At 41.6% G+C, this 23405-nt stretch overlaps 1 long non-coding RNA gene across 2 annotated transcripts; it reads right to left on the bottom strand.

Moving 5' to 3' along the window:
- Positions 1-368: 368 nt before the first annotated feature.
- Positions 369-20009, bottom strand: LOC310706648. 2 transcript variants are annotated; one of them, XR_014525998.1, is made up of 4 exons: positions 19885-20009; positions 7266-7398; positions 2187-2311; positions 369-495 (listed from the first exon to the last, which is right to left on the bottom strand). It is a non-coding gene; the product is annotated as an uncharacterized lncRNA (long non-coding RNA). The 2 variants fall into 2 exon arrangements; XR_014525999.1 differs by having other exon boundaries at positions 2187-2308.
- Positions 20010-23405: the final 3396 nt, after the last annotated feature.

The raw sequence follows: 23405 nt of genomic DNA, 5'->3' as shown, positions 1-23405 counted from the left end.
GTGGACCAGAAATGGACTGATACATCCATCTCTGGCCTAGGTCCTGGCTACCACATTTCTTTCCTTCCTCCCTTACCTGCCACTGTTTTTAACAAATGACCATTCTGCCTCCTGGCAGAAATGCTGTGAAAGACTATACTGTTCAATGATTTGAGGACATTTCTGAAAAAGCTCGTTGAACTCTCCAACATAAACACTGAATGTGTGGGCAGGTGGGGTTTGTTTGTTTTTTAAAGCAAAAACACCCTGTTAGCTTGCTAAAGTGCAATGCTGATCTTCAAAGTCACATCTCGCAGTGCAGCCTTAAGCTTCCAAGTTAAGAGATTTGTAGCAGAACCCCACTGCACATGATCCAATGCAAAGCCCGCTTCTGATTATCGAGAGTGCTTTATTTCCCTTCGAAACATGAATGAATGTGTTAGAAGCCTCGTTTTTCACATGTGACTTCAATGCAAAGGGACATCTGATCACCCCATTCAATCTGAAAAGCACCATCTGTTCAGAGAGAGGTGAGGAAAGGATGCTTTTAGTGACGGCTAATGCACAAATTATTTGCAAACAAGAAGCAAACAGAATTAGGATAATTCAGGGGTAAAAAATAAAGCAAACAAAATGGAAGGGTTCACCTTCAGGCATCCTCTAAAAAGAAGCCAAAGCTCTGTAGGGGAAAGTTTGAAATAACTTTGAAAGTTAGGAAATAACCTTTTCGTTGCAACAACCATCTGCATTTCAAGCCCTGCATCTGGGCAGCCACAGGCAGGCAGGAGGAGGCAAAAGCAGGCGAAAAAATAAGTACAGTGGTACCCTGGTTCTCAAACTTAATTCATTCCGGAAGTCTGTTCCAAAACCAAAGTGTTCCAAAACCAAGGCATGCTTTCCCATAGAAAGTAATCCAAACAAATTAATCACTTCCAGACTTTTAAAAACAACCCCTAAAACAGCAATTTAACATTAATTTTACTATCTGAGACCTTTGATCCCTAAAATGAAAGCAATAATTAAATATTAAATAAAATTTAATAAATGTAATATAAAATAAATAAGACAGTATTGTAGATAATAAAAATAAAAAATTGATTTTTTTTTCTTCCCTGCACTGATGATAGTCATTGTTTGGATGGGGGGCCTTTATCCATTTCCGCAGTCACACAATCAATCAATCAATCAATCAGTAGCTGAACTGGGTTCCACGCAGTCACAAAAACAAATTAACTGAAAAAGCCTCAAAAACAAAAACACAACATAAATAGCAAAAAAAAAAAAAAGCGCCAAACTTAATCCGTTCCGGAAGTCCGTTTGACTTCTGAAATGTTTGAAAACCAAGGATCCAAAAATCGGCTTCCAAAAATCAGTCAAAAACCAGAACACTTACTTCTGGGTTTTTGGAGTTTGAGAACCAAAGCGTTTGAGAACCAAGGTACCACTGTACTGGTAGTTGAACCACCCCAAAGAGCTTTAATTTCCCAGGCTTTCTGGTGTCTAGGATGCTGCTGTAGCCGCATCTGAGCAGGATCGGACCTTAGTAATATGCCGCCCTGTGCGAGGCAATTTGACTCCCTCCCCCCAGCCTTCACAGCACTGGCTTAAGGTGGGCTTTGGGGATGAGGCAAAGGCTCTGGGAGGGTCCTAGAGCCCTCCTCCTCCTTCCCCAAGACCAACAAGTGCTTGCCCAACTTTGAGAAGGAGGCAGGAGGAGTCTAGGACCCTGCTGGAGCCTCTCACCTGCTTCCTGAAACTGGGCAAACGCCTACTAGGCTTTGAGAAGGCCCCCTCCTCAGCTGCTCACCTGGTGCAGCCGCACCGCTTGCAATGCCCCAAAACCGCCTCTGATCTGAGGCACCGGGGGTTGGAGCTTCACAAAGAGGCCTCCAGGAAGATCTGCCCCATCATTGCTATTGACCAACTCCTGTTCCATGCCACTGCCACCATTTTCTTTTGGCAGGGGGAATTGGGGCATAATCTAGGGGCTTGCAGGGGTCTGAGAGGAGATATTTGGCTCTGCCACACAGGTTCTGAATTTGTAACTGAGCGGATGGCAGCAGCGTGGAATTGAGAAATCCATTGTCCAATGCAGGTTGAGTGGACTGGAAGCCTGAACGACCCATTAGCCTGCCCTCTTGGCCACCATTCCTGACAGCTTGCTAGCTTATGCCTTATATATATCTCCTGTATCTTCTGATGTTTACCTGTGTTGTGTCCGCTGAGCTGAATGAAATTGCTTCATATTGGCCGTCTGCAGCTTTGAGTGTCGCTCTGCTTGGTTTTTTCGGTATGAGTTTTCATCGCTGAATTATGAATGAATCAACATCTGCTAAAAAAAAAATAGTGTTGGGAGGAAAATAAGCAAACAAACCCAAGGCAGGATGAAAGATGAGACCGAATTTATCTGATGTGCATACACCATTAAGTGGGAGGAAAGAAACAATTTATTGATTTGACTCCTCGCCGCATCATTTTTATGGCTCTTTTGGTTGGCTTTGCACAAGGTATTCATATGATGTCACGTAATGCGGATCCAATTTACAGTGAAAACAGTCCAAACTGATTGTCTGCTCTTTTGTTTATTTCAATACAATAACCCGCACATTTGTATGCGGTTAAGTGAACACAGCAATCAAGATTACAGCGATCTTCTTTGTAAAGCTTGAAAGGATGGGTGCTTCAGGAAAGATGTATCATGTATCTGAGTGTCATGAACTTGGTGAATATTATCTCTACAAGCCTCATATCTGTTCAGGCTTATAACCAACTCCAAAAGGGTGTATCATTTGTAACTTTCTTACCCATTTTCCAGTTCCTTCTCCTTGTATTCTCTCTCTCTCTCTCTCTCTCTCTCTCTCTCTCTCTCTCTCTCTCTCTCCCCCCCCCCCATTTTAATGGGTGAGGGGAGGTTCATCTGTTGGTACGTTTTTTTGTTTTGTTTATATCTTGTATAACCGTCCTGAGATCTATGGATGAAGGGTGGTATACAAATTGAATTAATTTATTTAATTTAATTAATTAATTAAAGGGTTTTGCTTAAAGGGTATTGGAAACAGACTCCAATTCAAATGAAACTATGGTTGTCCTAGGCACTGGGGGTTTAAAATGACCCTGATATAAACATTCTTGGCGGCTTTATGGTGTTGCAGAAATTAAGATAAGGAGGCCCTGTTCTCACCCATAAGTACCTGATCCTGTCACATGATAGAATATCCAGTTCTCTTTACAAGCAGGGTAGGTGACAATTCTGTCTGTACCCCATTTCTCCTCTAGATGTTCATAAGTTAGATGCCTCATCATGCAACCCCTGTGGACTCTTTAACACCTCAATATGAACCTCACTACATAAAGGGCACACACATGACACAGACAAACAACAAGAAAGATTGAGAGGTGGAGTTGCAACATCTGAGAAGGGAGCCAAAGGTGCCTACAGAGACAGAGAAGGGGTTGATCAAGCCATCTTTCTCCTCTCATTCACACTATTTGACCTATTACTCTGAAGGTACTCCTAGCTCGGATTTTCTCTCTCCCGAGCCTCAAGGAGGTTAGATTGGTCTCAACTAGGGCCAGGACCTTTTCAGCACTGGCCCCGACTTGATGGAATGCTCTGTCACAAGAGACCAGTGCCCTGTGGGATTTGATATTTTTCTGCAGGGCCTGCAAGATAGAGCTGTTCTGCCTGGCCTTTGGTTTGGACTCGCTCTGACCCCTTATATGGGATTTGGTATATAAATTTCCCCTTGGCTTTTTTGCTGGCCCATGTAAGACCAGCATGGATAGCTGTCGGGTGAATATCTGATGTTTCCTCCCTTTATGGTCTTGATTTATGGACTACTACTAAAATGAGGCTGCATTTTAAGCTGTATTTTAATTAACTGTTGTTGGTTTTTCCCTATTACGTTTTATTGCAATTTATATTCAGTGTTAGCTGCCCTGAGCCTGTCCTTGGCCGGGGAGGGCAGGGTATAAATAATAATAATAATAATAATAATAATAATAATAATAATAATAATAATAATAATAATTATTATAATTTATTATAATAAATAATAATAATTATTTCTTAATTTGGGTTAACCATTGGGAAATCTTCAGTCTTGCTCATGGTCAGTTTGCAGAGCATGAATGGATAAGCTGTGACCTTCCAGATGTTTTTGAATTCCAATTTCCATCTGCTCCAGCCAACATGACCAATGGTCCAACAGCAAGTTAGGATTTTGGAGCAAAGCACAGACTATTTAGTATGCACGTCCCCAGACATTAAGTGAGTGCTTCCTTCACCAGCAAGTATTGCTGGGTGTTTTTCTGTTTGCGGGATTGCTAGAGATGGAGGAAGGCTCCATTTTAAAAGGATTTATACACAGAATTTGCTAGTTCTGACCTGACTGAACTTTGTCTACATCAGGCTGCCACTTGCTTGAATGCCTGATAATGTCTGAACTGCTCGTGCATTGCATGTTTTTTTTTAAAAGATCCACTAATTATGTGCAGAATTTTATGCAGTGTGTGTGATATGAATCGAACCACATTCAGTACTTTATTTCTGCAGCATCATACATATAGTTAAATGTGCTTGTTACTTTAGGAATCCTGGAGTGTGTATGTGTAGCATAGATCTTTCATTCTAATAAAAACATAAGAATGTAATAGCACAGTTCCCATTGGAGGATTTCTATACCACATCATAATCATGGATTTGCATAAAGTCAGAGTGGATATTCTGATCATTTCTATTTTTAGCCTAGTATTTTTATTTATTAATTAAGAGGAGCAGAGCTCCTCCTGCCCACCCCCAGATGTGTGCACAGCCCATCCCCTAGTGTATATAATATTATGACTCTAACAAGTACAAAAATATAATACTATGTTTTTTTCAGTTGCACTAGTTAAAAAACAACTTGCTTTTCATTAAGACCAAGGAATGAGATGGGAGTTAAAAATATATCTGCAACTAAGCACGACATTGAGGTTTTTAGGAAATTTTATCTGTATTTAGGGCAGACCAGGGTTGTGCTTTCAGCCGAGTGTTTAGGATTATAGTGGAGACGTAAAACCAGGAAAGTGGGTGTACTTTTTGCAATGATGGTGCAGCAGGTGGAATTTGGGGTTTGAACCCCTCCTGAGCCTGGCTGTTCATTGGGTTGCTTCAGACAAGTCACTTCCTCAGTCAAATCTGAGGGAAATCAGTACTATAACTTGTACATCCATAACCTGCTAGCATAACAAATAGCAGTAACTGGCAAATTTTGTTTTTATTGCTGCTTAGTAACGACAACAAATTTTGATAATCATTTATTTGTCCACTTCCATAGAAAACTAATTAATGTATAATTTGCTAAACCAAGCACTGTTGATTTTTAATTAGCCGTGGCCTTTTTCATCACTACTCTCTTTCCATGTGTTGGTTTTTCTTCCCTCTAGTGCAAGCAATTTTGCAAGTGTTCATCCTAAGGACAGCCATTGGGTTCGTTATCCACATTGCCAGTGCTCCACCTGATCGGAAGTATAGGATAGTATTTTGGTGGCTGGATCACTAGATGGGGCTATAAACTACATCATAATCTCAATGTATGTCATCAGAACTCATATTACATGGCATAATTGTTGAGGATTACAAGCAAATTCCCAGGCAACAAATTATCCACCTTTTGTGCTTACAGATAAGAGCTGTAAAATCAGCGCAGATTATCCACGCCCCTAAAATTGGGGGCAGATTTTTGTGGAACGTTTGGCTTTCCAGACAAATTCCACTCAAAACTGAAGGAGAGGGGCCTGTGTATGTGTGGCAGAATGTACTAATTCTGCTAACATCCCTGTTTGTCTAACGGTCATCCTGGGCTTATCAAGCGCTCTAAACTCTAATTATTGATTAGGGTTGCATTTGTTGTACGAGGAGCAAGGAACAAGTTCTCTATGTAGTTGTACCAGCCATTGGTGTTGCCTGAAAGATTAGAGGACCTGGTTATAATGTTATATGCCACCCCTATCTCCTAGCGGTGTGAAATATCAGGGGTTTCAGGCACTTACCCAGGGTTTGTGTTTTCTTCAGAAACTAGGCACAATGGAGATTGTGGTGTCTTTAGGATATATGGTTTTATTTACACACATATATACAACCAGCACCTAGATGGAGGGATTGCAGAGCACATCCTATGAAGCTCTGGCTTCCCCCTTTCAGGTAGCATTGGATTCAAAGGACAGCAAAAAAGCATCCTCTGTGTCTCTGAGAGCCAGTGTGGTGTAGTGGTTAGGAGCGGTAGACTTGTAATCTGGTGAACTGGGTTCGCGTCTCCGCTCCTCCACATGCAGCTGCTGGGTGACCTTGGGCTAGTCACACTTCTTTGAAGTCTCTCAGCCTCACTCACCTCACAGAGTGTTTGTTGTGGGGGAGGAAGGAAAAGGAGATTGTGAGCCGCTTTGAGACTCCTTAGGGTAGTAATGAAGCAGGATATCAAATCCAAACTTCTTCTTCTTCTTCTTCTTCTTCTTCTTCTTCTTCTTCTTCTTCTTCTTCAATCCAGACTGTCATCCTCAGCTCACATGGAGTTCTGCCCCTTCTTTTTACAGCTAACCAACTCCAAGGACCTTCTGTTGGCCTACGTCATTCAAGGTTGAAACCCTAAGCCTGGCCTTTGCCTCTGCCCACTAGCACCCAGAAAACAATGGACCCCACTCCCCCTTGTCTGGCAGTCTTGCCCTCTGATGGTTTCCTTGATGGGCCATCACCAGCCTTGGCACATGGAGGGCAAATCTATACTGGTTGGTTATAACGCTTAAAATGTGTTATAAAAATGCAGCACCAGAGGGTGCTGTAGAGCAGCGATCTGTTGGCAATGGAAAATTACCTTGAGAGCTATATTACATTTCTTTTACAACGTTCTAACAGATCAGTGTAGATCCACCCCAGTTAGCTGTGTCAAGCTGGCTTGGCTCATTAGCATAACTAAATCCAGGGGGCTTCTGTGTTTAGCAAAGCTTAATCAAACCTGGATTAATTTTAACTTTTACTACATCTAGGAATTATGGGGGGGTGTCTGACACTCCAGAATTTAGGAGAATCTGCCCCCCCCAACCCATAATAGAACTAGATCATCATTTCCATCAGAAATTGCCCCTCCAAAAAAGCCACTCTGGAGCTTCATAACTGAGAAGGAAATTTAAATATAGATTTATCCCATCCAAATCCAACCAAACATTCAAACCACTACCCCACACTGGCTGACTGGGGATGGTATTGACAGCCATAGAATCAGCATTTCATCTCTAGGGAGTGGACTTACCTACCAGAATCAAAGTTGTCTAGTGATTTCAGAGAAGAGAGTACGAGGGATGTGTGTTATATATGATCCATCTGGTTCAGTACTGACTACCGTCAATAGCAGTGGCTCTCCATGGCTTCAGGCAGGATCCTTCCTAGTTGGTGGAAAGTATCATACTGGATTCACAAACAGGATCACATTATGGTGCTGGTTAACAGCAATACATCTCACCTTTCCCTCCCTTTCTGATACATAAATCATTAAGGGGCACCAGACACAGTGGAGTTAAAATATTTCAATGTGTGTTGGGGTGACTATAGCTAGAAATGAGAGTAACAGCACAATCCTATGCATGTATATTCAGAAGAAATCCCATTGAATTAAATGGGACTTAGGTACTCCTATCCAGGCATCACAGGACTGCAGCTTAGGTGCCATTCTTAACAACATCCTGTTCTTAACAAAACTAATGATTAAGGTTGATTGATCTGCTCACACAAAACCTTGCCAATTCATGTTTGTGGGAGAAATCCACCCAATGAAATTGCACATGGCAACATGTCCCATTAAACTCAATGAAACCAATGTCTGAGTCAGAGTTGTTTGAAGTTGGCACTTGTGATGGGGGAAAGAAGAACACAGAAGAGGGTTATTTTAGGATTCTTATGCTCTTTCCACCATTATTCCGAGGGGATCATTCCCCTGTAGAGTTCTCCATTGTTTGCTATAACAAAACTATGAAAATTTACTTGTTCTCTTCGTAGCAGAGATTAGATTACATAATACGAGAACTAGGAGACAGATAGCCTGCAGGTATTTATTAGTCAAAAGAAGACTGATAACATTATGTAAGGATAGGCCATATTATGAAAATGAAATCCCTGAAGTGATGTACATTTATTGAAAAGGGAAGAACTGAAAAGACATCTTTTGTATATATGTGCATTGAACTATTCCACTTTCTTGCTCACCCTCTCCTCTTAGGAGAAACTTCATTAGATATTATGGGAGAGAAAGTAGATGAATAAATGAGCAAATTAAGTTAATTTGGATATGCAGAAGGTATTAAAAATAAATTTAAGGAACCGCAGAAAGAGGGGGAAGGAAGTCAAGTTTTGAAATGTTAAAATGATTGTGTGTGTATATATATGTGTGTGTGTGTGTAATGGGAGAGACGCCTGTCCCTTCTCATCCTGTCTTGCTACCCTTGCCTAAGGTTCTCTTCAAATTCAGTATAATATAGCATAATATTTATATTCTGTCCTTCCAAAAGCTTTGCCCTAGATCAGCAGTGGCTCCTCTCCCATAAATGTTTAGTGGCTCCATTGACTCACCATGTCACAGGATTGGAGGAAGTAGCTCCTGCTGCTGGTCATTTTCCAAGTTAAGTGGCTGGGAGCTTAATTTTTTATTTTTATTTTTACTTTTTTATTTTAAAGGTATTTAAAATGTTTTCAGTAAAAAAATAATTCATTTTTATTTTTTATTTTTTATTTTATTATTTTAAAGGTATTTAAAATGTTTTCAGAAAAAAACATATATGACCATTTATACCCCACTTTTCCACAATATGCCATTTTAAAGTCCCTGAAATTATGATAAAGGATAATAAGTTAATAAATAAATCAGGTGTGAGAGCTCCCTAGAATGAACTATATGGACAATACAGATACACACACAAGCAGGTTTTCAATTGGAGGAAGGGGCCATTCGAACTGTTGTCCTGTGCCAGCCCTGAACAGGAAATAATTTAAAATGTGAGTACATTGCCACATTACAATTTAATTCTGTTCCCTGAACCTTGAGATGCCAATATAAAAATGAGTACATTCGCTGGGAAATCAATATGTTTCAATTAGAATAACATTGCCTTTCAAAATAAGCAACAGATCTGTGATACAATACCCCGTTACCTGGTAGCACTGATGGTTATTCTAACATGAAATAACAATAAAGGGTATAGCAAAGGCATATTATTTGATGTTTCTGAACAGCTTGAAGAGAAAGGGCATGATCCAATCAAGTTTATGTACTTGAAGGCTAAAAAAGAATAATCTGCATTTAGCAGAATGATACTGACTCATCGCAGTTTTCCTAGGTCCCATCTCCATGTATAATTTACATTATTCCTAGCTTGTCCACTGAAATCAGTGAGACCTAACCTTGAATGGATCATACCCAAATAGCTTGTGGGGTAGATTATATTGAAGCTAGTTTTATATTTTGCAGTAATGCCCTCCCCCCCCCACTTGGATGTTTATTTTAATGCTGTTGATTTAGTTAATGATACACACAATCTGTTATGATTTTAAGTAGTGTGGTTTTTAAAATTACATTGAGAAGGTTTAAACTTTTTGAGAACAACTGGATATGGGGTGTTCCTGAGAAAGCTACAACTTCTGGGGTTTTCTGGGGAAGAAGGGTAGATTGCTAAACAACTCTGGGAATGTAGTTCCGTGAAGAGAATAGGGGTCTGTCTATCATCTGTCAGTACCTTTAACAAACTAGGGTTGTGGGCCCAGGTGGCATGAGGTAGCAAGCAGCCAGGGGCTAACCAGGGAAGATAAAATAATCACAAGACAACCACTTTGGGATAATACAGGCCACCACATTATTTATTACAAATGAAAGCAAATCTTGGCATAGGCGTTGTGTATTTATCCAGAATCACCCAACCTGACTGCTGGTTGATTTGGAGGAGGGTTAATCTTGGGTTAACCCAGTGTGGTGTAGTGGTTAAGAGTGGTAGTCTCGTAATCTGGGGAACTGGGTTCGCGTCTCCGCTCCTCCACCTGCAGCTGCTGAGTGACCTTGGGCCAGTCACACTTCTTTGAAATCTCCCAGCCCCACTCACCTCACAGAGTGTTTGTTGTGGGGGAGGAAGGGAAAGGAGAATGTTAGCCGCTTTGAGACTCCTTAAAGGGAGTGAAGGGTGGGATATCAAATCCAAACTCTTCTTCTCTTCTTAAGGATCACCCCGTGGCATACATAAAAGCGGGGTGACTTCTAAGATCACTGTTGTGGAGTATTACTCTAACCCGTCAGCCCCCGCCTGGGCATAAAGATGGAAGCACCTCCCCCTGGAACCCTTTAACGGGATACCCCTATCCCTTGGAGCGGGTGGTGAGAGTCCCACTCACACCCCTGATCCACCTTGACTAGGTATACAACCCAGTGCCTTATCTGCCCAATCTGTGACAATTGCTATGAGGAAGGCAAAACCCCCAGACTGGCCCAATTTGCCTGGAGGACAAATTCCTCCCTAGTCCCAAATAAATTTAGTTTACTAATTAATTAATAAATTAGTAAATTTAGTTTACTAATTTATTAATGGCCTTCCACAGTGTCAAGGTGATTTACAAAATAACAAAAAAACAAATAGCATTGTATTCTTTAAAAAGAGATTTACAAACAACAGGGAATAAGCACCCTTTCACTCAACTGGAAAAGCTTGTTGAATCAAAAAGGTCTTCAATCATTTCTACAAAGCACAAAAATAGTGGGTACCCACTGTATCTCATGCAGGGATGTATGATGTTCGTACTTTGGGCAACAAATTAACATCAGGGTCCCTTCCAACTCTACAGTTCTGTGATTCTGTGATTTAAGTGTTGAAAGCAACATCTTTGTAAACCAAACTAAATGATGGCAAAACTGTTCTCATTCAAATAGGTTTTAAAAAGTGGGTTTTCAAAACCCTCTAGGACATTATAACCATTTTGCATTATAAAATACCATGTTTCATGTATTCCCAATTGCTGGTTTATGTCAGTATATCATACCAAATGGAAAAGGATTCACTTTGTTCTTTAGAGACACTTGTGCTTTCCTCTAGTAACTCCTTTCCATTTATATTGATGAATGAATCCAAAATCTAATTGTTACTCATTGATTGAACCAACTGCGCAAGCTGCTAGTTGTGAACAAGCTGATAACAATATTGCACAGCATAGATTCTCATCCACAAATGAACTAAAAATATCCAGATTGTTTAATCTTAGTATATTAGCACTTATTAGGCCCCATCAGCTACAGTTGGTCATTAACATCTGGATTCTGAAAGTCTGTAACAATATGTCTCTGCGAAACACTAGCACAAAAATCACACTTTTTGTTTCTATTGTGATTCAAGTAAAATTCACAGTGCTGATCCTCACCTCTGAGGTCCTAAATAGCTTGGCTGCAATATGGTAAGAAATCAGCACCAAGGAAGTACCTGTGCAGTAATGGTAGGTGTGTTTAGATATTGTGGACAAGGTGGCCAGGAGAGTTGTTGTAATTTATATAAGGCCTTTCATTTCGAGCAGCACCATAGTGGTTCACAGACAAATAAAAGCCAACAGAAATATAACAAAAATAAAAAACATAGCTGCCAATTAAAAATAAATAAATAATCTTACATACATACATACCCCGCCCATCTGGCTGGGTTTCCCCAGCCACTCTGGGCGGCTCGCAGCAGAATATTTAAAACACGATAAAACATGAAACATTTAAAACTTCCCTAAACAGGGCTGCCTTCAGATGCCTTTATAAAAAATACAGCTACCAATACATAAAATACATAGTGAAACAGCTACATTAAATCATAATTAAAATAAGACACAGATGAAACAATCCAAACTTGAAATTCAAATCAGGAAAGCAGGGAAATGGCAGCTCCACACAGATTGCTGCAGGGCTATGGGGCTAGGAATTATGGGACTGCAAATGATGTCACTGGAGACTGTTTCCTAGACTGTCATTTCCACCCAGGGATTGGTTCAGTAGTGGATGATGGGTGGGCAGGCAGTGCTCACATGACCTTGATTTCCTGTGGGGCCCATCACATTCTCCCAGTATGCAGTTGCAAGACAACATCAAGGTTGACCATGATGAAGCTTCACTGCCCCCTCTCCATCCCAGTATGGGGCAGGGACACAGACAACTGGAAGTTGGTTGTGTGCCACCACTTGATCCTGCCCACTACTAGATTGGTGAAATCTCTGGCTGCAAATGGGTTCAAACCCCAATTCAATCTTGAGCCACTACAGGAGGCAGAAATAAAGAACAATAGTAGTCTGGCATTTAAGTGACTTGCAAACAAGTTGTTTTTCCAGTCTGAGATACCTATTCTATGCCCTTAATTTGCAATAGATTCTTTAAATTTTATATGGCTTTAGATAAAAATTATCTGTTATATATGGATCCTAATCATTTCAAATTATACTCTTTGCTTCAGTAATAGCTTGATATGTTACTGTATCAGAAATGGCCAATTTGAATTTATTCATGAAAGGCAAGACAATCCATGGTCAACAAGCCCTTTCCGCATCTCCAAGGATGGATCGACCTTAATTCTAAAATGCGTATGTGGTTACATTGATGCCGTCACTTTCCATGGATTTTCCCATTAAAATGGGAATAAATATTGGGGGTTATTTTTCAATTGGCTGCTTCATAGGGGTAAACCCAAAGATAGACTTTGATTGCTCAAGCTACGATTAAAAATATATATCAGAAAATCCAGCAAAATGATTCATTGCTACATATGTCAGCAGCATTTATCATTCACATCTTTAGCTCCAAGAGCATATAAACTTTCAAGGATGGTCAGTCAGTGGACAATGTTTATATATTACTTAGAAATCAATTTCAAGATAGAACATTCTGAACTTCCGAACAAGGAATGAGGTGCACAGATGTTACGATGGCTATTCCCCAACATATATAGATTTGATTTATATCAAAGAAAGCGCTCTCTCTCTCTCTCTCTCTCTCTCTCTCTCTCTCTCTCTCAAAACAGACCCCTCTAACCTTGCTGGAACTATGGGCTGGAGCAAATACTACTTGATAGTCTCAAGTGTTGTAAAAATGATTTTATGAATAAACTAGGGTTACCATAACGTCTGGAAAGCTCAACAACCTTTGTGTCTGGATATGAAATATGGCAACCCTAGAATAAGCTAAATAGCTTTCATTGCTGCACTAAACTCAGTGTCTCTACCACTACTTCACTACATATAAAGATCTAGATATACTCCCTGGAAAAGACCCTGATGTTGGGAAAGATGGAGGGCACAAGGAGAAGGGGACGAGAGAGGACGAGATGGTTGGATAGTGTTCTCGAAGCTACCAGCATGAGTTTGACCCAACTGCGGGAGGCAGTGGAAGACAGAAGTGCCTGGTGTGCTCTGGTCCATGGGGTCACGAAGAGTCAGACACGACTAAACGACTAAACAACAACAACAACAGATATGCAAAAAACCCAATTTTTGTAAAACAAACAAAGAAAGAAGAAAACCCAAAATAACAGTGTTTGCATGATGTATCTGGAACCTTTTTGTACTTAATGCATAGGCCTTCCACAGTCACCATCTGATGATGGGAATAAAGGACAGGAATAATATTAGAACAGGAATTATATATATATATATATATATATATATATATATATATATATATATATATATATATATAGGAGCCAATACAGGTGTAGGTTTCGTATAAGGGAAAACATTTGAAACAGAGAAAATGGAAAAGACTGTAACAGCACAGAAGAAAACAGATAGGGGGGCAGCCCACAGGTTACATTATTCTTGCTTTTAATAGCAACTGATAATGTTTATTTTGAAGAAAAAGCAGTCATGGGGCCCTGATCCGAAAGGTCTTTTTTTGGTGGGGGGGGGGGACATTTACTACCACGGTGCTCCCTTCCTTGCTATTTGTCCATGAAGCTGCTGTGGTGGTGAACAGCACTTTTGGGAACAAATATGAGCTGCCTTGGGTGGCAGTGTAGTTTGGCCTAATATACTGCCGAAGCCAAGATGTTGAAGGCTATGAAACATGGTTCGTAAATGTTTACAGTTTCAACGGACGTTATGAGTCTAGTTCTAGCAGGTTATGGTTCTTTCTACTATGGGGCAAAGCGAACATTTGCCGCAACTTGGGGTGGGTGGTACTAGAATGTGATGCCCACATTGCTACTTTTCGCAGAGAAGACCATGCCCGTGAGAAATTTCTCATGTTAGTTTAACTAGAAATCAGAATGAAAACTAATATTCAAAAGTTGGCATACTCTAGTCTAGCTTCACTGCTCAGAATGAGTGCAACATTTCAGAATTCAGATACGAACTTTCAATGTGACAGTCTATTCCAAAATTCAAGTGCTCGTTGGCATCATCTAGGAAATATCAGAGGCTGTCAAACACTGTCAGATACCATTGCATGCCATCTGACAGATGCTATTGGATGCTAAATACTGTCCGTTACTAAAGTGCTTACCATGCCAGTGATCAGACAGCGACATCAAATGCCACATATCAAATGGCAAAATAAAATATGACAGGGCATCAAATATACAGAGAATGCTTGGCAAATATTGGAATATTCTGGAAAAAATATTCTGCGTTAAAATTTGCAGAGGAGCAAATTGCTCTCGGCTCTTTTGGAAGCAAATCAAAGCCTTTCAGCTGCTGTTTCGACAGAGGATTTGGAACCAAGTCATGGTGTGCAGGAATAAAGTGAATTAATTAGCACTGAGCAGCATGTGTGGTCCAGCAACATCTGAAGTCTGAGATCATGTAGTGATGCTGCCCCTTTTGATGTCAATATTGCTAGTTTTGCACACAGAATCTTGGCTTTCAGAGATAACCAGAGTGATGGAGGGTAGACACAGAGTGCAGGAGTAAAGAGGAAACAGCAAGGATTAGAGAGTAGGAAAGAATGGTTTGTTATCACAATGGAGAGAGATGAGTCCCTAGTATATGTGTATGTGTGTTTTATATGGACCTATATATACATGGACCAATACATATGGACCAATGCCTTTTAACTTATTCATACATGATCTGGTCATTGGACTGACAGATGTGTATATGAATGAGAAAGGGCTGCTCCCATAGGCATCTGGTGTTGGTGCCTGGGTACACTGAGATAGACCTCGCTGGGGTTCTTGCACCAACTGGAGAATGCCAGGCAGCTATGTCCGTCCCCCCCCACAAGCAACCCTTGGGATGATTCATCACTCTTCTTTCCCGATGCGCTTCTGCGACACATACTGTATTTGGAGATATATGCACACAATACAATAGCAGAGTTCAAACAGAAGCTAAGCATTGGATGTGTGGATTTCTAAGCTACTTTATTATGTACAAAACAGAACAAAAGAAAACATGGTTCCTCTCTTTCTTCATCCCCAAGACAGAAGAAAAACAAAAGTACTACACAATGGAACAGTGTAACTGAACTTCCGCTCTCATGACTCCAACAATATGGAATGTCAACACAGACATGTGATGAAAACAATCACACATCCTGCAACGGGAGGAATGAAATCCCAACATCTGGTTGGCTATGATGAGACATGTTTAGGATTGTGGTCTTCACATCAAGGTTGCATCTGATTTTTATAAAAGCCTGTAAAAAGAAACCAAGATTCCTGGGAGGCTCCTATCTATTGTCTCCCTTCTTTTAACCAAATATATTTGGTCATTTATTGCCATCATAAGGATTGTAGTCATGCACTACAGTCCTAACCATGCTTGCTCAGAAACACAATGGGGGGGATGAACTCCCTGTTGCATGTGGAATCCTGTACCAATTTTCCTGGGTTCAAGGCCATTAAACTCAAGCTTTTGGGTAGGCATGAACAGTGTTAAAATGTTTTTGAGAATTCAGCCTGAGTCTGCTAAGAGCTGCTGCTCCAGCTGAGAACTGATATTGGTGCTGACCACTGCTGTACTTATCAAATATTGAGCACTGCTGTAGAAGCAGGTTTCTTCCTGAAAATCTCCCAGGCAGGAAACTCCATACTGAGTCCCTAGTGCTCAGTTGCCAGTATAGTTAAGAATCTATTCCTAAAGTTTAGCACCTAAACTTTTAGATAGTCCTACTTCCTTAAGTGAATAGGAAAGAACCATTGTCCTGGTTGGAGTGCGAAGGGGAACCCTTTACATTCAAAACTGATGCCTTTGTCCTTTTCATGCCCCACATGAATATGAGATTAAAAAAGAATAATGAGCCTCTTACTGAAATCAAGGTGTAGAATGAGCTGAAAATGCCTATTAATGTGGGACATCCTGCATAATCCATCACTGTTACATGAGGTCATAGGATCAAATAGCAGGGTTTTTCTTTTCTTTTCTTCTTAAAGGACCAGAAACATTTGATGGCCATTCACTTTTTTAGATGAAATCCTAACAGCATTCAAGCTACTGCTTTCTCATTGGCACATAAAGTCAAAATATTTCTGTATGAATGTCATAGTCTCTAAGTCTATGTCTCACTTCTCACGTCATAGTCTCTAAGTCTAAGTCTCATAGTCTCACTTCTAGTAGTTCAGATATGTACTTTTAACCCAGTATATTCCATGCAATTTCAGTTCCATTTATATTATTTCCACTGCTACTCTAACCCCTTTGGCCCAGAATAAGGGGTGGTGATGGATTGCTCTGCCTGATGTGGCTTAGTGAGCTGCCTTTCCCAAGGCATCCTTTTCAGAAAGTTGCTTATAAACCTGTGAGGCAGGTCATCGTTTGTGGAAAGTAAAAGCAGACCTATGCCATTGGTGCAGAGTAGGGAAAAGTGTTGAGCTGAGGAATCTCTGGCTCTGCAATAGTTGTTGGACTCCATTCCCATCAGCTGGAGTCAGTGCGGCCAAAGTTAAGGGATGATGGGAGTTGTAGTCCACTAGCATCAGGAGGGTCAAAGGTTCCCCAGCCCTGCCATACAGAAATAAACCCGAGGAGACCCTTGAGAGTCCCATGGACTGCAAGAAGATCAAACCTATCTGTTCTTAAGGAAATCAGCCCTGAGTGCTCACTGGAAGGACAGATCCTGAAGCTGAGGCTCCAGTACTTTGGCCACCTCATGAGAAGAGAAGACTCCCTGGAAAAGACCCTGATGTTGGGAAAGATTGAGGGCACAAGGAGAAGGGGACAACAGAGGACGAGATGGTTGGATAGTGTTCTCGAAGCTACCAGCATGAGTTTGACCAAACTGCGGGAGGCAGTGGAAGACAGGAGTGCCTGGCATGCTCTGGTCCATGGGGTCACGAAGAGTCGGACACGACTAAACAACAATAACAACAAAAAATCAGACCAGGGGCTTAAGCAATGATTCATACACAGGGACATCATTTCTTGACAAGCATACATGCAATGGTTTATTTTGCACTAAGTTTTGAATGTGGTCCTGAAGGAAACGTGTGGTGAAACAGAAGTGCTAATGGCTTACAGGTGGCTGAAAGGATATCACTTGGGCTACAAAGTGAAAAGCACAAAGATAAAGACAAGCAAAGGAGCCATTTTTGATTGAGTTCATTCTATAAAAGCTGTTGGTACTTAACCGCACACAGAAAACCCTATTTTGGTTTCAAAGAAATCATGAAATGAAAGGCTGCAGTGGAATCACATGGTAACAAAAGCACAGTGGCAGCAGTTCTGGCCTCCCATAAACTTCTCACCCAGCACTCTAGAAAGAAAGGAAAATATTGGTTGAACTTTCAGAGAGCAGGAGAGACTTCCGTTGTCTTTTGAACTTCAGTGTTATCCGTGGAAAGTCAGTTTCAATTTTGTATGAAGAGAAATGCTTACCTGGTCATAAGCCTCCTTTTCATGCAAGATAAGAATTTTCACCGGGAAATTATTTGTTAGCAAATCTCAGTGTCAGCTCAATTCTGGAAGATACCGGTAACTATTTGTGTTTAAGGTTGTGTTGCTTGCAAAGAAACTGCTCTTTGCTACCTGTTTATTAAGGACAATGTTCAAAATACGGCCTTTTTCCTTAGAATGAGTAGTATAAAAGGGTATAAAAGTAGTATAAAATTTTATCTTACCTCCTCCAATATTGTCAGAATACAGACAGAGAGACAGTCATAGAAATATAAAACATGATATTCTGTGTGTATATAAGCCTAATAGACTAGATCTGAACAGATATCTTCCTCCCCTAGTTCCATCAAGGCCCTTGGGATTAATTTGGAGGGCTCCCTGGGGCTGAAAGGAAACTGCCTGGAAAACAATAGGCTTACTTCTGACCAGACATGTGTGGGTGACACTGTTAAGCATGCAATGTATATTGCCAAATCAGATCCACAAAGGTATACCGAGACAGGTGCCTTTTCCATGGCAGCCTCTCAGCTTTGGAATGTTCTCCTCAGAGACCTTCCAAAACTACATCCTAGATGTTGCTTGGAAGTGGTACAAGACATTTGGATTTTGGTCTCTCTGAACCAGAAGGGTTAGGGTAAAATAATTACCTTGTTACTTGTTGCAAGTATAGTTCTAGGCAATTAGGGTGGGGTGGACAGTAAATCTGACTAATCAAGAATTCAAGATCACAAACTAGGAAATAAGATTGGCAAACTGTTCAAAGCCATCAACACCTTTCCTCTCACATTACCCAAATCTCAACTCACGCCAAAAACATTATCCACCTAGGCCAGGAAACTACTAGTATAGCCAGTGCATTTTTCTGGGGGGATGCAGGGGTACGCATACCCCCCAAAAATTGTGAATTTTTGTATTTTTGTCCATTTACTGTGTTTATTTTTCCCGATTCGAACGATAAAATGGTGATTTTCTTGAGTCAAAATGAGAGTACCGCTATACATTTTTAAAGGAAAAAAAAACAAAAAACACTGAGTATAGCACAGTATAACTCAGTGGGAATTAATGTGCACTTAACATAACCCTAACCATACCGGACCCTGCTTAGCTTTGCACTTGAGGCTAGGATGCTTAATCCTTGGCTGATAAATGGATTAAATTTATAGCACAAGTCTGGAGCCCAAGGAGCCAAAATAGGCCACACAGTTAAAGGAATGCAGAAATAAATGTACTCATACCAAGCCCTGTTGAGAAAATGCAGAGAGAAATCCTTCCATGAAATTCATTTAGAATTATAAATGGTGCTAAGAGTTTTCTAGGAATGTGGCAATGAAAGGATCCATCTACATTTCAAAACAGCAAGACAATGCCATAGAGACTGTAGCCCTGACATATGTAACTTGACGAAGGCCACACATATTAACCTGAACGCAATTACAGAAAAGCCCCGTGAGCTAACAGACCTATTCATCTATGGTGTGTGAAACTAAGGTCATCTCAAATTACACAATGCAGGAAGCAAGCCAGGCTGTCACTCAGAGGCTGCAGACGAAACTACTGTGTATTAAAAGCCTGGCAGCAAAACAATCCACTTCTAATCACGAACCTTTGTCCTCACCAGCTTATAGAACTACTTGCTCATTTGAGCATGGGTAGCAAAAAGCTGCTTTGGTTTTAGTTCGAAGAATCAATGAAAGCACAAGCATGGATGAATGGAAGTTGATCCACTGGAGGAAATAGGAAGCTGCCCTTCCAACCTCTGCCCTCAGTTGGCCTACATCGGCCTGCCTTCTTACAATGAATCAGGGTTAAGCTTCCCCAGCACTGTAATACCGAGGACTTTTGTTGAAGCCTCTCCTGACCTGTTAAAACACAGGTCTGTATCTGCTGTCCTATCCTGGAATCTTCTTCAGGCTCTCCTACCAGACACCAGTCTGTTCTTCTAAACTGCCTCTCCCTTACCATTCAGCACCACGGACAGGTTCTCCCCTTGTATCTTCCGCATAAGCCAAATGTTTCAGCTACTCCATCCACCAAGCCACTTTGCCTACCTCTCAGGCCTTCCTTCTCAATCCTCTTCCTTTGCTGACATTGTCGTCATCTTCTGCCTGTCCACTAGGAATCACCAACTGACACCCAGCGACTAACATCCAGCTAAATACTCACTTCTTCTGCCTTCCACCCAGCCCCAGCCAATCACACTCTCTAGCTAAGAATTCTAAACCTGCAACCACCAATCGGAATATGAATATATCTTCTATTCTTCTTTTGCATACTGAGGGTTCTGTCTCCAACCCCTTTTGAGTGGTCAGTTAAACTCCCTGCCCCATGACAGTTAAGCCAACTTTCACCTGACCAGATAGAAGACTTCCCCCATCAAACACTTTGCAATGTATATAGTGACAGAATACATTACACAAGCCCCACTAAAACAAACAAGATTTCATCACACTGGGCAATGACTGTCATTCTTATTTTTGAACAGTAGGCTATGTTCCACCCACAATGAAGTCAGATGTTTGCGTGGCAAGTTCCCCAGGAAGAAATAAAGAAATAAAGACACAGGACACCAAGTATTAGGTTAATGGGCGAAATAGGCCACAACTTCATTGATTACAGGAATGAGCGGTATTGGCTTAGGCATTGGTCCTATCGACTAGCTGGCTTCAGCCCGATTGCATGAAGACCGGCAAGGGTTAACCACCAGTAGAGGCAGTCTTGCTGAGGCACGTCAACTAGGAGCTCCCCCGGGGTCACCGCTCAGGGGCATGCCTTAGGCCCAAACCTCCATAGGCTTCAGACAGGGCAACGCCCCCTGGAATCCTTTATCGGACTACCCTTTGCTGTGGGGGGAGGCGATTCCTCCCCCCCATACACTTAACCCTCCCTTACCAATGCCTAGCCACCAGTGCCAAGGAGTTGTGACGAGTTGCTACGAGGTAGGCGAAAAACCAATTGGCTGGAGCCAATTTGCCAGTTGGAAAAAATTCCTACCAGGCCCCTTGTGGCAACCAACCGAAGTCCATAGCAATTTTAAGGAGGCTGCCGGGAGGGAGGGTGGGAAACAGGAACAGCTGGCTGGCGCGGTGAAAAGAGGTGGAGCCTCAGCCACGCCGGCCCTAAATAGAGTGGGCCACGCCCCCCCAGTCAGCCAATTGGTGACACGGCCGAGGATTCCCCTGATCTCACGGGGGCTGGGCGTGAAGCCCGCAAGCCCACCTCCTCCCAAGCTCGGAAGTGGCTTTCTAACGACACACCTCTCCATCCTTCATCCAGCCAAGCAGGTGGTATTATAATAGTTCAAGGACATGTTACAGTCCGACAGAATCACCAGAGGTGGTGCAGAACAGTGAGAGATGTGGCCTGCAGAGGAGGTAGACCAGGTAGAGCATGTCATTTCAGGGGGTGAAACTTAATTTTTGCAAATTACTTCAGTGAGTGGTTTTCAGTTTTGGGGGTGTGAGGAATTATTACTTTTGCCATTGGACAACATTTAGCTTGGTAAGTCTATGTTTGATGAAGAAGCCCATAAACAGCTTGCACATAGTTATTGATGAGCTGGGGTGAATCCAAGGAAAGAAATGTTTTGGGTGACAGAGACATATATGAGAAGACCAGAGACAAACATGACTTAGCGTATAAGTACCGTAATTTTTGCTCTATAAGACTCACTTTTTCCCTCCTAAAAAGTAAGGGGAAATGTGTGTGCATCTTATGGAGCAAATGCAGGCTGCGCAGCTATCCCAGAAGCCAGAACAGCAAGAGGGATTGCTGCTTTCATTGTGCAGCGATCCCTCTTGCTGTTCTGGCTTCTGAGATGCAGAATATTTTTTTTTCTTGTTTTCCTCCTCCAAAAACTAGGTGTGTCTTGTCTGGTGCATCTTATAGAGTGGAAAATACGGTAGTTATATACAGTTGTACCTTGGTTTTTGAACAGCTTAGTTCTTGAACGTTTTGGCTCCCGAATGCTGCAAACGCAGAAGTGACTGTTCCATTTTGTGAACTATTTTTGGAAGCCGAATGTCCAACGGGGCTTCCACAGCCAACATCCTGCAGCCAATCAGAAGCTGCACTTTGGTTTTCAAACATTTTGGAAGTCAAACGGATTCCGGAATGGATTCCGTTCAACTTCCAAGGTACAACTGTAGTTGTGGTTCGAGGACCCGATCCCCGCGTAGTGGAATGAAAACACAAGGACACGTGATATAAGGTTAATGGGCAAGAAAAGGCCACAACTTTATTGATTACAGCAAGTGAAAAGGTATTGGCTTAGGCATTGGATTACGTCAGCTGACTCCACCCCCTCAGAGAGGGGTGAGTCTAAAACAGGGGGGGTTATTCACCAGTAGGTGGAGCCTGTTGATGCTAATCCAACTATAAGCTCTCCCCTGATGTCACCGAGGGTCGTGCCATGGCCTCCCGCCAAGCAGGCATCGGACAGAATACACGACCGCCAGATTCCTTTAACAGAATACCCAAAATTGAAGGCGCAGGCGATGGCCACACCTAGCCCTTCGACACACCACAACACATTATTCCAGTGCGTAACCTACCCACCAATACCACGAAAGTTGTGACGATTGCTACGAGGTAGGCGAAAAAACCAAAAAGCCTAATGCCAAATGGAAAAACTCCTACCAGGCCCCCCGGACAACCAGGGCGACCAACCTAAGGTCCATAGCAAGGCCAAAAGAAAACTGAGACCCTGAGCTCTAAGGGAGTGGAGGGTGGGTGACTCGCGACGGGACGACGAAAAGTGAGGCCGGAAGGCTGGTGCCGCAGCAATTTTGGCTGCTAAACACGCCCCCTCGCAGGCACCTATTTGGGTGCCTGCCCGTGGGCGTGGGCGTGGGCGTGGGCACCAGCCAGGTGAGTGGAAGGCAGGGGGCTAACGCCCCCTGCTTGAGGCGGAATCCAGATCCCGACCACAACCACTCCCCTCTCTTGCAGGAGGAGAGTCTTTGTATACTAGTGAGAGGGTGAATGAGAGGGAGTTGAGACAGTCCTCAATGTATATCTAGGAGACTTCATTTCAAATATCTTCTTAGCTGTAATGCTCATTGGATGACCCTGGGCCAGTCACAGTGTTCCTGTCCAAGGTTGTTGTTAGGTAAAATGGGACAAACCCCATATCCTCTTTGAGAAAGGTTGGAATACAATTTTTTTAAATAAATAAATAAATAAATAAATAAACAAATACTTATGGATGTTTTATGATGAAACCTAGCCCTTGGTGACCCTAATGCTTATATTAAAAATGTTTTCAAGAAACTGCATCCAGTAAATATGTGACTAATATTTAAATGCGCAATTGGCTTAAAAAACTAAATTTAAAAACAAAACAAAATTGGCGTTCTAAATTGTTAGAAATGAATGCAAATGTATCATAAGGATAGTAAAATATCATTAAAGTGTCAGCGGTGAAATTTAATAATCTTAAATGAAATTAAGGTAATAAATTAACCTAAAAATTAATTTAGTTTAGAATTTAGCATTGAGTTCATGAGTTAAATAATTATGTACTATTATAATTTTTTAAAAGATTGTAATGAGTAATTAATATTTAAATGTA

Source organism: Podarcis liolepis (genome assembly GCF_965112155.1).
Source record: "Podarcis liolepis genome assembly, chromosome: 5".
In the NCBI taxonomy this organism is placed as follows: domain Eukaryota; kingdom Metazoa; phylum Chordata; class Lepidosauria; order Squamata; family Lacertidae; genus Podarcis; species Podarcis liolepis.
The sequence above is the reverse complement of the archived record's forward strand: the minus strand, read 5'-3'. Positions and strand labels throughout refer to the sequence as shown.